Here is an 18,164-nt window from a genome sequence, read left to right as displayed (position 1 = left end):
GTAACATCACCACCAAGACTCTATGCAGGCTAATGTATGCTCCTCCATAGGGTAAGTTAGTTCACTTCAGGTTTCATGCAATTATATAGTAACCAATTTTTAGTACCTGAATTAATTGGCTTAAAGCTAGAACAGGTGTCTACAGTGCAGTCTGCAATGCAGACATACCCTAGAGCCCATGTTAGTCTAGCACATGCAGTAGAGCTGTTCTCAATATGGGTACTTTCATGAATTGGGATTGATGTGTCAGAACAGATATAATAAGTTGCCATAGGAATAAGATAATCATAGATCTAAGAAAAAAGATTGACTCTTTGAACAAAGAAAAGAAAACAGAACAGAAAATGGAAAAATGAGGTTGGTTACATGAGATCATTATTATTAGTTTTGGTGGGGTGTTGCTATGTGCCCCCATTCGAACCTTCACTCTGTTGTGGTTCTCCATTGTAGAAATTCCCATGATTCAGAGACTCCTTCAGTGCTGCCTCTTTAGCAGGAGGTGATTTCTTTTCTACTGTTACAGTTATGGTGATGCCACTTTCTATTAAGACAGCAGAGTCAAGACTTTCTCTGTACTCTTTAACAAAGGGTTACCTCCGTTAGTACACATTTTCTTAGGCATTGCTATTTAACCCGGTTGTGTATTTAAAGTAGAAGGGTTTGGGCTTCCTGTTTTCCCTCCACCAAGTATAAAATAAGAACATTTTCATATAGTTCTAAAATCCCCTTTTCTTGACAGTCATGCTGCAGTGGTACAGTTAATCTGAAACAGAAAGATAAACTGACGGAGGGAGGAGGACCCAGAGGCATATACAACACAGATCAGATTTCCGTTACTGCATCAGTGTGCTCTCTACTCCTCCCATTTGTAAATGCCTGAAAAAGGAAGCTTATCATTCATTTTGTTTGAGTTCATTTGTCCACGACGAGATCACTCACCATTGAAGAGCTAAGACTTTGCCTGCTTCCCACTTGCTGCAGCTTCTGTACAGGACGGCTATGAAAGCATCAGGGTGCGTTGCAGAAATGTAAGGTAAGGATTTTTGCTTATTATTCTTTTATTGTGTGAATACTTGCATCTATATGATTGGCTTTCAAAAGTTGTAAACTATTGCAGTTTGCTAGGGAAAGGACTGTAACTCACACTAGCAAGCGGACCCCTTTCTGATATGGAATAAAGGGAAAGGTCATCGGTCCTACTCCCACTGAAATCAATGGCAAAACCTGCTTCAGAGAGAGCAAGATCAGGACTGAAAAGCAGACCACCTTGCTCATTTAAGCAAGGCACGCAAGATGTGTCACTGAAATAGCTCAGAGCTTTTAAACATGTTAAAATATTTTGCTAAAATTGTTTTTCACTTCAGGGTTCTGCAGTGTATTTATAATAGTGCATTAATATAAGAAAATACATTCACTCAATATTTAACATGCAGCATTAGGACTATATTGATTCAGTATCTCTAAAATGATGCTAAATAATCTAATTTATAAGCTTGTGTGTGCACGTGTTTGTGTGTGTGCGTGTGTCTATGTGTGTGTCCATGTGCCTCTGCGCATGCATGTGTTCATGTGTGTGTATGCTGCTCTTGAAGGATATTTTAGTAGTCTTGGGAACTGTGCTGCTTAGTCATAATGAATAGTTGGACGCATTTTCTCCAGGCTGGGCTTAACAGTGATGGAACAGTAAGGAAAACCTGCAGTGCCACTGTCTGAGCCACATTTGGTCTGCAGTTGGCTGCCCAGTGTTCAGACTCATTACTCTTAAAAACTGCCAGACTCTCTCTTTCACACACGATAGTTAAAATATTTATTGAATAGAAAAATAGCTCAGAATACTAAGAAACACATGTACTAAGAAGCACTTTAGAGTGAAAGGGAATGCAGTGGTTGGAGTTGTAGTGCTGAGGATAAAATAGGGGAACAAACCTTCTAAAAGATAATTGTTCTGAATAGTTCTTATTTAAAAACAATTCATAGGGTTGAAAACGCAGTGCTCTTAAATTCACTCTTCATTAGAAAGGGATAACAACATGGTAGCTAGTATACATATAATTTTTAAAATTCAGATAGCCATAAAAATATATACCAATCTGGTTCTTTGTATTCCCTTTTTTCATATTTCTTTATATGCTTTCATATCACTCCCAAGTAATAAGAGACATTTCTTGATTTTTTTCTTTAATATCATGTTCATTCTTGTCTCTTTTGCTGAGAAATCTAAGTGTGAAAATACAGTAGATCTTAGGGTAAACATTTGTGAGTGATAGTAGAATAGCTAATCTTCTGTAAGAAACTGCAAGGAGAGCTACTAAACACAGGCTGATCATTTTCAAAGCATGGTGCGTGTTTCATTTAGTAGTTCAGGGCTCTTGTACTTCAGTAGCAGTAATGGTAGCAGTAGCAGCAAAAAGAGTTTCTGGTAATTGTCTCTCCTTAATTGCAAAGTAAAAATAGCTTAAGAGGATTCAAAAATTCATTTGTACTAGACTGTACTAATGTGTACTACGAAAGAGAACCTACTGGCTTCTACCAATTAGGATATGTTTTTGTTTCTGCAGATTCACTTCCTCATAGAAAACTATTTCTCATTTTCAGTTCAGCAGCAGTTGAGAGTATAGCAAGTACAATGACTGGGAGCCTTTGTTATTTTCATTTTAAAATAAAAATATAACTTTCAGGAGGAAATAGTTTTGTGCCTTTTAAAAATGGAAATATACATGGCTTGACTGAGAATCATAGAGGCACAGGAAAGTTGGACTAGAAGGGACTTCAGGATAACCCCTCTACTTAAGATAAGACTGTCTTAGCCAAATGTTTATCTAACCTGATCTTAAAACATTCTGGAGATTCCGCAACCTCTCCAGGTAATGTCTTTCTGCGCTTAACATAGACAGAAAGTTCTTCCTCATACAGAGTCTAAATTTCCCTCCTGCCAGCTAACAGTCGTTATTTCTAGTCTTGCTTCCTGTGGACACAGAGAATAGTCTGAGAAGTGTGTCCAACTTCTCAGACCTGAGGCTGCACTAGGGGGACCATACCAAGTGAGCCAAGGGTCACTGGGTGGCTTGGACACTTCTCTTGCATCATGCACCCACATCAACACCCCTCCCTCTGCTGCTGCACAAGGGTGTCCCTCCACCCTACTGCACTGTATGAGTGCATGAATGCAGTTGTTTCCTTTCTACAACATAGATTCACAGAGTGTAGATTCGGAAGGGACCACAATGGATCATCGTGTCCGACCCCTTGCCCCTGGCAGGAAAGAGGACCGAGGTCAAATGACCCCAGCCAGGTGACTATCTAGCCTCCTCTTGAAGACCTCCAAGCTAGATGATAGCACCACCTCTCTTGGAAGCCCATTCCAGATCCTGGCCACCCTTACTGTGAAAAATTTCTTCCTAATATCTAACCTAAATCCCCTCTCAACTAGTTTACACCCGTTAGTCCTAGTCACTCCCTGGGGCGCCTTAGTAAACAGCGCTTCCCCTATTCCCCGTTGGCCTCCCCTAATAAATTTATAGGTGGTCACAAGATCTCCCCTCAGCCGTCTCTTGTGAAGGCTGAAGAGATTCAGCTCTCTCAACCTCCCCCCGTAGGGTCTATCATGAAGGCCACTAGTCATGCGAGTGGCCTTCCTCTGGACCCTCTCAAGATTCCCTGCGTCCCTCTTGAAGTGCGGTGCCCAAAACTGGACACAGTACTCCAACTGCGGCCTGACCAGTGCCGCATAGAGGGGGAGCATCACCTCCTTTGTTCTATTAGTCATGCACCTGCTAATGCACGACAAGGTGCGATTGGCCTTGTTGATGGCCCTGTTACACTGCCAGCTCATGTTCATCTTGGAGTCAATTATGACTCCAAGATCCCTCTCTGCCTCCGAGCTGCTGAGAAGGACACTCCCCAACCTATAGGTGTGCTGGGGGTTCCTCCTTCCCAGGTGGAGTACCTTACATTTATCTTTATTAAATTGCATCCTATTTCTCTCTGCCCATTGATCCAATCTGTCCAGGTCAGCCTGAATCTGCTCCCTGCCCTCCGGTGTACTAACTTTGGCCTGTAACTTGGTATCATCAGCGAACTTGGAGAGGGTGCTCTCCATGCCCTCATCCAAATCACTGATGAAGATATTGAATAATATCGGACCAAGGACCGAACCTGCGGGACCCCACTGCCCACCTCCCTCCAGGCCGAGAAGGAACCATCCACCAGCACTCTCTGGGTGCGGTCCCTAAGCCAGTTGGCCACCCACTGACCATGCAGGCATCCACTCCACAGTCTGCTAGCTTCCCAATGAGGATAGGATACGAAACTGTGTCGAAGGCCTTCCTAAAGTCTAGGAAGATGACATCAGCCTCAGCTCCCACATAGAGGCAGTGTGTGACCTGGTCATAGAATGTATTCCTGTGGAAGCACCTCCCACTGTAGCACTACATGAGTGTGATCCCTACCCCCCCACATGGCCTTGGACTCATGCTCAGCTTCCTATGCTGTACACTGCACTGCCTCAATCCCAGCCAGAGGAGGGAGGGGGAGCCTAGACACTTAACCCCTTACAAACCACCGGTGGCCTGTGGGCCATCGGCTGAAAAGCCCTGGTCAATCACCACCGTCCTCATAAACACCCTTCAGGTATTTGTAGATGGTTATTAAGTTCCCCTCTCCAGTCTTCTCTTCTCCAACCTAAATTGTTTCCAGTTCCTTCAACCTTTTCTTGTGAGCCACACTTTCTAGGTGTCTAATATTTTTTGTTGCTTCCTGATGGTGTCTTTCTAATTTGTCCACATCCTTCTTAAAGCACAGTGCCCAAAAACAGACACAGTACTCCAAAGGAGGCCTCATTAGTGCCAAATAGTGTGAAATAATCACTTTCTTTGTGTGGCAGGCCTGTTATTAGCACCCAGTGCACTATTGGCTTTTTCGGCAACAAGAGCACCCTGGTGCTCACATGGACAGCTTACTGCCCAGTACAACTAGAAAAAGCACAAAATATGTATAGGCTGCTGCAGGACTGGATTAATGCATAGGCAAACTAGGCACATGCCTAGGGCCCCGACCTTTGGTTCTTCCTCCAGCGGGCAGGCAGCTAGCAGGCTAGAGGCAGCACCCAGCTCAATCCAACTCTTCCTCAAGTATGCCCTGCATTTGTGCTTTGTTACGGGACACATTGTCCCATGTGTTGTGGGCTCCATGTGCTGACAGGGGGGGAGCAGGGCTAGAGCACAGGGTGCCTCAGTGCAGGGCAAGCCAGCAGGCAGCCCCTGTGCTGAGGCACCCTGCTCCCCAGCCCATGTAGAGATGGGGAAGCAGTCAGCCCAGGGCTGTCTTCCTCTCCATCTCCATGAGCTGTAGAGCTCCCACGCAGTGACAGGAGAGTGACAGGAGAGCAGCCAGCTCAGGGCTGCTGGCTCCCCTGTCTTGAGGCACAAAGCTGGCTCGGGCTCAGCGTGCTTCAACTCAGGGGCTCCATAGAGTGTGGAGATGGGGGAGCAGGCAGCCTATGGCATGTGCCACACATGCTATTTTGGCATAGCAAAAATCCATGTGGCAAATTTTGGCCCTGCGCTGCAAATTAACAGCACTGCACAAGGTTTGACATGCAACACATGCAGCTTGTGGTGCAACAAACCACATGTGCCTGCATGCGTCACTGCAGCCCATGGCTGTGTCCAGACACGTGTGGCCATGTGATATATGGTGCTGCAGACCCATTTGCAGCACTACATCCCATACAGTCAGGTGTTTCTTGCACTGATACCTTGCAGTGCAGTTGTTGTTTTTTTAAAACCCACACAGAAAAAAAGCAGGTCAGTGCACTCAGCCCAAAACCATAGCCTGCCTGGCCAGCCATACTCCAGCTGCCGGACAGGCTCCAAGCTGTGGAAGTGATTCGGCTGCAGCTTCCCCAGCCCTCTGGACCCCAGGTAAGGCTGCTGGGGCCAGCAACTGTGCTGGCCCCAGCCTCCCCTACTTCACCTGGGGTAACCTGTGACAAGCCAGAGGGTGCACAGCACAGGCATTCCCCAGGGACAATTAGTAGCAGCACAAAGTGTAACACTACTATTTGTCCCTGGAGAACCAAACGTCAGTATTTGTCTGGATGCGGCCCATAAGTCTAAGAGTATTTCCATAAAAATAATTTACTATGAGGCAAAAGGGGTCAGGGCTACACCATGCACAATCTGCTTTATGGTAACTGTCCGTCTGTATGCTTTTACCCTGTGGTAACCTGATGTATTTTACCCCTCTTTCATTGAGGCTAAGCTGCTTCATGTTAGCTTTCACTTACGGTGGGGCAAGAGTGCACAAATGGTCAATTTCTGCAGGGCCGATCATGTGTGATAAATTCGCAGACTTACCCTGCAGTAGGAAACTGTTTATGTGCTGACTTATGCATTTAAATGCTTTCCTAAGTTGGGGCTTTATTTTTTAAGGACTCATCTACACAGATATATTATTATGGAATAATCTAGACCATGAATTGACATGCTCAAGGGCTATTTTGATTTAACTCCTTATATGGATGCTCTTATTCCTGTCCTATTCCTCATTGACCCTGCTTTGGGGTCAAGATTCCTTCCAGCTATATTTCTGTGATTCTATGACAGCAGTTTTGCAGTTTAGCTTAATCGTCTTTCAAAATGGATTAAGGTAAAGTGCTAAAAACACTCTTACCTAGCAATAAAACTGTCCACATTGGGACCTAGTGTGGAAGAGCTATTCCATGCTATTTCCCCATATAGTCAAGCTCTAAACTATGCAGTACTATGCATAACACTTTAAATTTAAGCAGAAGACTTGGTTATAACATTGTTTCCATTGTTGCTAAAGGGTGGAATTCTGACCCTATTTCCCATGGATTTCAATTGTCAGGATTTTGCCCAGAATTTTTTTGTAGGCAGCATGAAAAATGAAAAGGAAGCTAAAATAAAAATCATCTTTCTGAATGTGTTAATCAACCTTACAGGAATAGAGTTTTGAGTCTTCAGATAAGCTTCTCTTCTTTGGGCAATAAGGAGGCAGGCCATTTCCAGCTAAAGTCTGTGTTACTGTTAAGATAAATACATGTATACTTTGATTTAAGGACTCTCTGTACATTTATCTCTACACATTTATACATCTAGATCTATATACTTAGCTCTATAAATATATAGATCTAGATAGATAGATAGATAGATAGATATATCATATTAAAAGAAGCAGAGGTTAGGTTGATGTTAAGATGAGTGCCTTGGATGATAATGCTGTATCTGACTTCAGCCTTCCCGGAGAGAGATAATTTAATTTCTGATAGGAGTGTAGCTTGGGCTTATTGCTAATTCCTTAATAAATGTATAATTTTCAGGAGGGAATATTTTTATACCTTTTTAAGATTGAAATATACATGTTAAAACTAACATTTCTCTAATATTTTGTTTTAATATTAACAGTCTTTGTTAAGGTTATTTTGATCCTAGTTCTTCATAATCATATGCATCTCTTTTTCAGGAATGTGTTTTTATTGGATGCCTGCTACCGACATTGATCATTCATTTTACATTAGATAATCATTGATTAAAAAGTAGAAACAGCCCTGGCAGCAGGGGCCAGAAGCCAGGGTTCTCCTCGCAAGCAAATGCCACAAAGTCTTACTCTCTTCCCTTGCTTACTTTCCTTCTGGCATTCCTGGCTGTCCAGTGGGCCAGCTGCAACTAAGGCGGGGGAGAAGGGGAAGGAAGAGGAGTAGGCCCTTATCCATAGTCTTGGTTTGGGTGGGGAAGTCCCAGATTCCGTAGGCTGGTCCTGGCCAGTTGTTCAAAAGTCCCAGGCTGGAGTCCAGTGGGGAGGTGGAGCAGCATGGTGTGTCATGCAGGCAGCCAGGCAGGCACCGCTGATGCTGTGCAGGAACAAGGAACGTAGGGACCTCAGATATGGCATCTTAGGATGACTATGTCTGCCTGCTTTGCTCCCACACAACAGCAGCAGTGCCTGCCTGCCCACCTGCTGCTGAACACTGACCCGGGACTTTGGACCAACTGGCTGATACCGGCTTATGTATGGTCACGCTACTTATCTAGGCTAGCCTGTGACCTCAAGGTTAGGGCATTCTGTTGGAAATAGAAAATGTTGTTAGTCCAAGCCTGAGGTGGGCTTACAAGGCATATCTTCCTAAGCAAGTGCTTTTGTTGCTGGGCTGTTGTGGATTAGCATCTGGCTCTTATATACATAAGCGATAAAAGGTATTATTTGTGTGTGTATAATTATACACATGTAACCTGTCTGAAGGATCAGGCCTTACAAGTGTGCGGGCCGGCTCCCGATCTCTGGTGCGAGCCGGGCCCGTCTTTGTGCACACAGGCTGTGGCCAGCAGCCCGGGCACGTGGGGCCGGAGAAAACCGCGGGGCGGTTTGGTACGCGCAAGCTAGAATCAGTTATGGAGGCGTAATGGTTGATTGAAAAGATTATTTACTTACACCCAAGGTGGTTGCGGTGTAGGCTGGACAGCTTTCCAGGGGCAGCTTCGCGTGAATCCTTGTTGGAGGACTCTGACAAATTCGGTTCTTTGACCCTGGAGTGGTTTAGGCTCCGCGGGTTCAGCAATTCTTTTCTCACGGAGTAGCTGAATCTCCGTGGGTTCTGTTCGGTTCCCAGGTCCCCTGGAGCTGTTAAGACTCCGTGGGTTCGAAAATTGGGTTCAGTTCCCAGGTCCCCCGGAGCTGTTAAGACTCCGTGGGTTCGAAAATTGGGTATACAGGATAGGGATACGTCTAGGATCGCACCCGATGACGGGGAGAGGCTAGAGGTTATTGGCCCCGGAGTCGTTAAGGCTCCATGGGTTCGGTAAATCAAACCTCTATTGCCCTCTTAAGAGAGACGCGTTGGGTTCGTAAGGATCCGCAGCGCTTAGAGATCTTCACTCTCTTTCCGTCTTTCTCTCTCCGACTTGGGCGGAAACCTCCCAAGCCTTTTGTACGGCTAGCAAGCCAATAGCTAGCCGCCACATGGGCATAATTTAGATCTGGCCAATAATGTGGCTCCAATCTAAATACCGGCCAATAATGTGGCACGAATCTAAATACAAATGGCGGGAACTCCTTTGCACCGTACATCACTATGATGCAAAAGAAATGCACCATGCAAAGAAGGCCACAAACTGGCGGGAAATACTTCTGCACACGCAGGTTCTCTTTGCAACAGAAAACTCCACTGTGCAAAGGAGCTGCAATTTAGCAGGAACATAATTTAGCGGTGCCGAAGCACACACAAACAAAAAACCACAACTTTGGGTTGTGACAACAAGTAGCAAACAATGACATATCAATATACGGCTACATGAAAAATGTCCTACAAGATAAACTTGAGTAATCCACTCTGTTAAACTAACAAGGGCACTCCTTTACCCTGCAGCAAATATGAGGCAGGTTCCAGTAAGAAGAAACAGTTTTGCCTTTCCTTACAGGAATGACTAATCTAGAGCTTTTCTTTTTATGTTTCCCTATTTTAATCAGTCCAACCTAATGGCCCTTTCTTGACTTACTATTTGCAGGTTAGGTGGCTCTGGGCTAGCAAGCCCTGGTTCTTGGGCTGGGGGGTATGAGTTTAAGGTGGGCTTCAGTCTCTGTTAGCTGGGCAGAGGGTGTTTTTTCCCCCCCAGGAGAGACTAAAAGGGCTAGGACTCTTCAGTTTGGAAAGGAGAAGGCTGAAGGGAGCTATGAAAGAGGTTTATAAAATCAAGAAGGATGTGGATGAAGAGATGAGGAAATGTTGTTCACCAAGTCCCAGAATACTAGGGAACACCTGCTGAAATTAGCAGGTGACAGGTTTAAACCAAGGTACTTTTTTATGCAACATGTAGTCAACTTGTGGAATTCACTGTCACAGGAGGTGGTGGAGCCACTAGCATAGCCAGGTTCAAAAAAGGACTGTATCAATTCAGAGATGGTACGTCTATTAATGCCTATTGGACAGAATGGTTGGAGAGGTTTCCCCAGGCATCTCTAAACCTATAATGATGGCTGGGTATTGAATAGGGGATAGATTACTCTAGATATACCTGTTTCAATGCTCTCCCTCTGTAGCATCCACTTCTGCCACTCTCGGGAACAGAGTACTGGACTACATGGACCATCGGTCTGACCCAGTATGGCACTTTTTATTTTCAACAGCTTTTTTGGAGGCGTAGAGGAACTTTTCTTCTCATTTTCTACCATAAGCGTTTATTATCTTCTTGCTACATCCCTTCCTCACCTGTCTTGGAGGAGACATATCCCATTTGATATATCATAGAATCATACACTCATACAAATTAAGGTTGGAAGGGGCCTCAAGAGGTCATCCAGTTCAACTCCTTGCTCAAAGCAGGACCATCCCCAACTACTGTGTTTCATGGTATGTAAGTTAGGCTTTCAAGCCCAATTTTTGTGTCTTAAAAATCAAACTCAACTTATACACCATGCCACATAAAAAAATGAGGGACGGGGCTGGTCTCAGCTGAGCTCGGTGCTCGGCTGGGGCAGCCCCCTCCCCTGCGAGCAGAGTTGCCAAGCATTGAGCCTAGTCTCATCCACATCCTTTGTGAGTGGCACCAAGCCTGGCACTGCTCACAGGGGACAGGTAAGGCGAAGGGAATGGGGATGGGGACAGGGCTGAGATTGGCTGCGCTTGGCACTTGGCTGGCATGGCCCCATTCCATGTAAGCGGCATTGGCAGTGCTGCTCACAGGGGATGGGACCTCACTAGCCGAGCGCTGAGCCCAGCCAAGCCTAGCTTCATCCCCGCCCCTGTCCCCTGCAAGTGGCACTGGGTTCACAGGGGACAGGAATGCTGCAAGCGGTGCTGCTGAACACTGATCCCGGTGCCACTCGCAGGGGACAGAGCTGGGCTCGGCATTTGGCCGGTATGGCCTCATCCTCTGCGAGCAGCACCAGGCTTGGTGTTCAGCAGAGCTGCTCGCAGCGGCCCCATCCCCTGTGAGTCTGGTGCCGCACGCAGAGGATGGGGTTGCACTAGCCAATTTCTGAGCCCAGCTGAGCCCAGCCCCATTCCTGTTCCCATCCTCATCCCCATCCCTTGTCCTTGTTGAACCTCATGAGATTTCTTTTGGCTTAACCTTCCAATTTGTCTAGGTCACTCTGAATCCTCACCCTGCCCTCCAGTGTATCTACTACACTCCCCAGCTTGGTGTCATGTGAACTTGCTGAGGGTGCACTCCATTCCACCTTCCAGAGCGTTAATGAAGATATTTAACAAAACCAGCCCCAGGACCAACCCCTTGCTTGATACCACCTGCCAGCTAAACATTTAGCTATTAATTACTACTTGTTGAGCCTGACAATGCAGCCAGCTTTCTATCCATCTCACAGTCCATTCATCCAACCCCTACCTCCTCAGTTTGCTTGCTGTGGGAGACAGTATCAAAAGCCTTGCTAAAGTCAAGGTATATTATGTCCACTGCTTTCCCCACATCCACAGACACATTTATCTCAGATTGGAAATCAGATTGGTCAGGCATGACTTGACCTTGTTGCAGGCCTCCACTTGCATCTCAATGGAGAAAACACAAAAAATTGTCATGGTTTTGCTTTACAGTTAGTCTTTAAAAATGTTTAAAGGCTAGATCCAATAAAGATATAGGTGCCTACCTGTAAAGTGTCACAAAACCTGTTAGGTGCCTGACCCTTGGGCTGGAATCTAGGACCCAGAGTTAGGTGCTTTGACTCCAGACACAGTGCAGGGAAGAGCTAGGTACCTCAATGATGATCTGGGTTGGGAGGTGCCTTGAGCTATCAAAAAGGGAATTATGAGCAGAGGAATGTTACTGATCTCTTGCCCCTACTTTGGAGTTTAAGCATCTGAGTCAAGGTGGCCAACAGGCATATCCATCCACTCAAGACAGAGATCCTGGAACCCTTTCCTGAGGATAGAAAACATGGCGCTTAATTTTTTTCAAGGTCTCTATCAGTTTTAGAGTAAAGCCTATGGATTTGCATTTAATTGTAGCATATTTATTATGTTCTATGTTTTTTTCTTAATCAAACTATTTCTATACAGTAGGGCAGTACAACTGGCAGCCTGCAGGCTATATTGTGGCTCGCAAAGGGTTAACACACAGCCTGTGGGTCCCTGCCTGACTGCCACTACTTCCATTGCTTTGACAGCTGCAGCCTGGATCTCCAAGATCCCTATTCCTCCTCTGACTTCTGGTTCCTGCCCCTGCTCAGTGGAATGGAGCCAGGTTGCCCAGGCTGTGTACTGCCTGCATGATGTTTGCAGTCAGGAAAGGGTGAGGGTGCTATGCATGTACAAGCAGGGTGGGAGGCAGGTTGCTAGTACAGGTTGTATGACTGGTGGGGTAGGCTAGAAACAGGGTGCTGGGCTTAAACTTAACAGTTAAAGCCCTACTTCTTTGTGGGCAAGGAGAACTATGCGATTAAACCATGGCACTCATCCTGTATCAGTCAGAAGCTTTATTAACTATAAAAAAAATCACTAAATACAAAGCAATTAATCAACGGGGTCTACCAGTATATAAGTAGTCAGATTTACTGGATTTACCAGGATATAAGCAGGCAGTCACAAAAACTGAGCATGTTAACGTGAGACCTCACCACATCAGTCTGTCTAGAGCTGTTACTTAGGAATCACTCCCCTCAGTCGGCCGCACTGAGTGAGCTTCCTGGGTTGCGCTGCTTCAATTTCGAGGGCTTGATATTCCCTCAGAAGTCCATGCAGATGGTACAAATGGCAAACAATGAAAGATGAACAGCAATCGCACTTACTATTTAACCTTTTAGGCTAGGGACAGACATTCAAAAAGCCTGAGCCTGAATTGATTCAATCTTTGCAGGGTAGTCTAACCTGTCTAGGCTGAACCAGTTTCTAACTGGACAGAATTCTCTCTGGACTGAGGAAATTCAGGCACATGCCTGCAATGGCTCAGATTAGAAGCCAGGGGACACTAGAGCAGCCCTCCCTTCTGTTGTACAGTGCTGAGCTGTGTGGGGGTGGGGTGGCGTGGGCGTGGCCAGGCCCCAGCAGCATGTTCTGATCAGGGAGGTCTGCCTGCACCATCCCAGGCTTTTCTCCACTGACTGCTCAAGGGGTGGGAGTGTTTCCAACCCCCATCCCCCTCCTAGTACTTTGAAGCAAGGGGGGAGGGTGCAGTGCATGCATCTGTTGATGATACAGAGCTTTTCAGTCTCCCTCCCTGCTTCTTTAGACTGTCTGCAGCAAACTGACAGGCAAGGAAGCCAGCAGGGGGCTGATGACAGTGTTTATCACCTGATCAGCAAAACAACAGCCTCTCTCCATTACTTCAAACTCTTCTTAAACAGCTTACCAGCTGACTTGCTGATTAGCTCCAAACAGCGCTAAGCAATCACTGTTCTGTCTGCCTGTCCTAGTGAAATTGGAGTCATACACACATCTGCATACCACATGCCAAGCATACCACATGCTTAGGGTCTGTGGGGCTGAGGTCCCTGCTGTGGGAGATGGGAGGGAGAGGGGGATTTCCTGCTTGAACAGCAAGGAGCAAGGGGTGGGTAGGGCAGGCAGAAGCCAGGCACACCCAGTCTCTGCCAGAGCTGCAGCCAGGGAGCAGAGGGGAGGGGCCAGCCCTGCTGTGGAGCAGAGAGCCCTGCCCAGCTCAGAGAGCATGCCAGGATGCTGGGAGTGTCTGGTTTATCTTAAACCAGCAAGGGGCCTGGGACAGACATTGTATAAACTGGTTTGAGCCAAATCAGTTAAGTTTGATACTACATTCACCCAGGTTTATCTCAAACCGGTTTCAGCCATTTTCAAACTGGTTTATGTGCACTGAGCATCTGTTCTGTTACAGGTTTAAATCAGTTTCTGCTCACTTAAACCTGTTTATCTGTAATGTCTGTCCCTAGCTTTAGTGACATCACCATTATTATATAACAAGCTTGGCTAGTATTAGTATTTGGCTTATAGATCCTAAGATTACAATAGCACATAATTACACACTTGGAATATTCTCCTGTTAATTTCCTGTTAACCCACTAATTAATTCACCAAATTATTATCTTAATTTATGGTTCTATTGTTTTATTGTTCTGGATGCTCCCTGGCATTTTATTGAGGTTAGCTTTAGGCCAACCTTAACTGAATCATCTCAAAAAGACTTCTGGGAGTTTGGTCAACTTGACATGACTAGATTTAATCTTCCTTGCAACACCTCCCCTCCTTAGTAGCTAGGAAAGCTTTTTCCATTGCTACCACTTGCTCTCTTTGTCCTGGCTATTAGGGATGTGTGAAGCTTCAGTCCCTGATTCGATTCAGCATAGATTCCACCCAATTCGGTGGCCAAATCTCCAAATCTGAATTGAATCCATTTTCAATGCTGACCTCGTGAAGGAACATCTTGAGAGGTTGGACTCCTTCAAGTCAGCTGGTCTTTACAGTCTACACCCCAGGGTATTCAAAGAGCTGGCTAGCATCATGGCATGGATCTTCGAGAACTCCTGGTGCTCTCGTGAAGTGCCCAAAGATTGGAAGAAGGCCAATGTAGTGCTTATCTTCAAGAAAGGGAGGAAAGTGGATCTGGCAAACTATAGGCCCATCAGCCTGACTCCTATCCTGGAAGGTCTTAGAAAATATTATCAAAGAGGCCATTCTTAACAGACTGGCCAATGGCAACATCCTGAGGGATAGCCAGCATGGGTTTGTTGTGGGTAGGTCTTGCTTGATCAATCTTTTTTCCTTTTATGACCAGGTGACCTATCACCTGGACAAGGGAGAGGAGATTGATGTTGTATATCTTGACTTTAAAGAAGACTTCGATTTGCTATCCCATGATCACCTCTTGGCAAAACTGCCCAACTGCGGCCTTGAGTCTGCCACAATCTGCTGGCTGGGGAATTGGCTCCGTGGTCAGACCCAGAGGGTGGTGGTTGATGTAAGTCAATCGTCGTGGTGTGCTGTGACCAGTAAGGTCTCTCAAGGCTCTGTCCTTGGACTTATATTATTCAACACCTTCATTAATGATGTGGACACTGGAGTCAGAAGTGGACTGGCCAGGTTCGCTGACGACACCAAACTTTGGGGTAAAGCATCTACACCTGAGGACAGGAAGGCGATCCAGGCTGACTTTAAGAGGCTCAGGAAGTGGGCGGACAAGAACCTGATGGTGTTTAACACTGAAAAATGCAAGGTTCTCCACCTTGGGAAGAAAAACCCACAGCATGCTTATAGGCTTGGCAGTGCTATGCTGGCTAGCACTATGGATGAAAGGGACTTGGGGGTCATGATTGACCACAAGATGAACATGAGCCATCAATGTGATGCTGCTTCTAGTAAAGCGAGCAGAACGCTGGCTTGCATCAATAGAAGCTTCTCTAGCAAATTCCAGGATGTCATTCTCCCACTATACTCAGCCTTGGTAAGGCCACAGCTCAATTGCGTCCAGTTTTGAGCTCCACAATTCAAAAAGGATGTGGAGAAGCTTGAGAGAGTCCAGAGAAGAGCCACGTGCATGATCAGACATCAGGAAAACAGACCTTTTGATGAGAGGCTGAGACCTACGGAACTCTTCAGCCTGGAAAAGCACAGGCTCAGGGGTGATTTGATGGCTGCCTCTAAGGGGTGCTCACCAAGATCTGGGAGAACATTTGTTTACCAGAGCACCCCAAGGGATGACAAGGTCAAATGGTCATAAACTCCTCCAAGACCATTTCAGGTCGCACATAAGGAAGAGCTTCTTTACTGTCCGAGCCCCCAAGGTCTGGAACAGCCTGCCACTGGAGGTGGTTCAAGCACCTTCTTTGAATGCTTTCAAGAGAAATTTGGATGTTTATCTTGCTGGGATCCTATGATCCCTGCTGACTTCCTGCCCCTGGGGCAGGGGGCTGGACTTGATGATCTTCCGAGGTCCCTTCCAGGCCTATTGTCTATGAAATCTATGAATCAGAGGACCCTTTAATCTCTCTGAATCAAATTGGAACCCTCTGAATCAGAGAGATTTGGAAAGATTTGGAGATTTGGACATAGACACAGCTTTAAATGTTTTTTCTACATACCTCTATGTAGCAGGCAGCTCGTGAATGCTGCAATGCTGGGGTAAATGGGGTGTCCCACAGGATTGCAGGGGACTCCCCAGTACATTTGGCAGAAGACCCGGAAGTGGACCAGAAGCACTTGCGCTCCACTTCCGGGTCCACCAGAGAGCACGCTGGGGGCCCTCCTGTGCCCCTCCAGTTCAGTGACTGGTGCCTCCTGGGTCAGGGGGGGACACCTGGGGTCCCTCCGTGGCTGATTGCCAAGCTCGGGGGGGGGCAGGAGGGGCAGTGCACTCCCCAGCCGACACATGGAGGGCTCCCCCCACACTCCTGTGGGATGCTTCAGCAGCACACTTATAAGATGGGAAACTCCCTCTTGAGAGCACGGAGGCAGAAAGGGATCTTGGAGTCGTCACTGACTCCAAGATGAACATGGGCCAACAATGCGAGGTCACGGTCGGCAGGGCTAACCGGAACTTATCGTGCATCCACAGGTGCATCTCAAGTAGGGCCAAGGAGGTGATCCTCCCCCTCTTTGCGACACTGGTCAGGCCACAGCTGGAATACTCTGTCCAGTTCTGGGCACCCCACTTCAAGAGGGATGTGGACAACATTGAGAGGGTCCAGAGGAGGGCCACCCGCATGATCCGGGGGCAGCAGGGCAGACCCTACAATGAGAGGCTACGGGACCTGAACCTGTTCAGCCTTCACAAGAGAAGGCTGAGGGGGGACCTTGTGACCATCTATAAACTCACTAGGGGGGACCAGAAGTGTTTGGGGGAGACCTTGTTTCCCCTAGCACCCCCCGGGATAACAAGGAATAACGGCCACAAGTTGTTGGAGAGCAGGTTTAGATTAGACATCCGTAGGAACTACTTCACAGTTAGGGCGGCTAGGATCTGGAACCAACTTCCAAGGGAAGTGGTGCTGGCTCCTACCTTGGGGGTCTTTAAGAAGCAGCTGGATGCCTACCTGGCTGGGGTCATTTGAGCCCAGTTTTCTTCCTGCCCAGGCAGGGGGTCGGACTTGAAGATCTACAAGGTCCCTTCCGACCCTACTTCTATGATTCTATGAAGGCCCACTTCACAGACCCCTACTGGCTATTGTACTCAAGGCAGTTAGGGCCACCAACTCTGTGTGTTGGATCTTCTGCCAGGCACATTAGAGTCTTATTAATGTGGATTAAGGCATAAGAGTCAATTATGAATCTCCTCCTCCTGAATTTGTTTTCAGATTATTATTTGCCCAATCAGTGCATTTGGACTAACATCCCAATTTGAGTGACCATTATAATGATGATAATGCCCAGCATAGAGATGTAAAATTTCTGGAAATTTTGAAGCCATGGGCAAAAAATGTCTTTTCCTGGGGTTTTTTTTGGAAAAGAAAACCAGAAATTTTGGGGAAAATTGAAACATATGCAATACTTATTTTCTTAGCAACATTTACATATCTAAATTTACTTTTCTACTTTAAGAACATAAAATGTATTATGCATAACTTGGTTTGCTCATAAAATTATCATGTTTGGGATATTTATTAAATTTGAAAGTATAGTTTATACAGACAATAATTACAAATTTACTTAATTTAATTTAAATGTTTTTAATTTTTGTTACAAATGGAGCCAGAAGCTGCTGAACTCTAAGGAAGCTAGCATCTTAGCTTTTGCCAGTTTATGAGAAGAAGGCAGAAATTAAAGTTGTAAATAGAAGCAACTATCAACATTATAGTAAAACAAAGAAAGTTATTATGTATTCTAGATTTAGTTTCCTTCACAGTGTCAAGCAGATACAGAGCACTCATTTTTAGAAAAAGAGCTAAAAAAAAGGAAAAAAAAACCCCCAAGATTCATTTAATACAAATTTTAATACATGAAACTTTGTCTAATCAGTCTAATTTTCTGAGCTATCACTATCAGCAGTTTCAGCTTCTTCTGATCCTTCATTTTTATCATCTTCACAGACTTCTGAAAACTGAAGGTTGCCCAGATTGAAACAAGCTTCTCTATTCTTTCACGTTAGTTTATTTCTTGATTTGATGCGAGTATTTCCAAACATAGACCCATTTCTTTCACATGCTGCAGAAGATTGAGGAATCTGAAGCAGGAGAAGCAAGAGGAGTCGGAGGTGGTGTCATGAAAAGGCCCTGTCACCATGTTGCAGGAG

At 45.8% G+C, this 18,164-nt stretch overlaps 1 protein-coding gene and 1 long non-coding RNA gene across 11 annotated transcripts in view; one reads left to right on the top strand and one right to left on the bottom strand.

Moving 5' to 3' along the window:
• Positions 1-1,058, bottom strand: part of LOC112550451 — a 21,342-nt gene extending 20,284 nt beyond the window's left edge. Inside the window, exon 1 of the long non-coding RNA XR_003094303.1 lies at positions 940-1,058. This is a non-coding gene — a long non-coding RNA (uncharacterized LOC112550451). The remainder of the gene's footprint in view (positions 1-939) is intronic.
• The window catches only part of B3GALT5 (beta-1,3-galactosyltransferase 5), a 41,151-nt gene continuing 23,871 nt past the window's right edge, over positions 885-18,164 (top strand). For 8 of the 10 annotated variants that reach the window (XR_003094302.1, XM_025205372.1, XM_025205366.1 and 5 more), the window contains exon 1: positions 885-1,033. The gene's annotated coding sequence lies outside the window, so the exon portion shown is untranslated. The remainder of the gene's footprint in view (positions 1,034-18,164) is intronic. The other 2 variants (XM_025205371.1, XM_025205368.1) reach the window with 1 other exon arrangement.

The sequence above is a fragment of the Alligator sinensis genome, unplaced genomic scaffold (genome assembly GCF_000455745.1).
Source record: "Alligator sinensis unplaced genomic scaffold, ASM45574v1 scaffold424_1, whole genome shotgun sequence".
NCBI lineage: Eukaryota > Metazoa > Chordata > Crocodylia > Alligatoridae > Alligator > Alligator sinensis.
The sequence above is the reverse complement of the archived record's forward strand: the minus strand, read 5'-3'. Positions and strand labels throughout refer to the sequence as shown.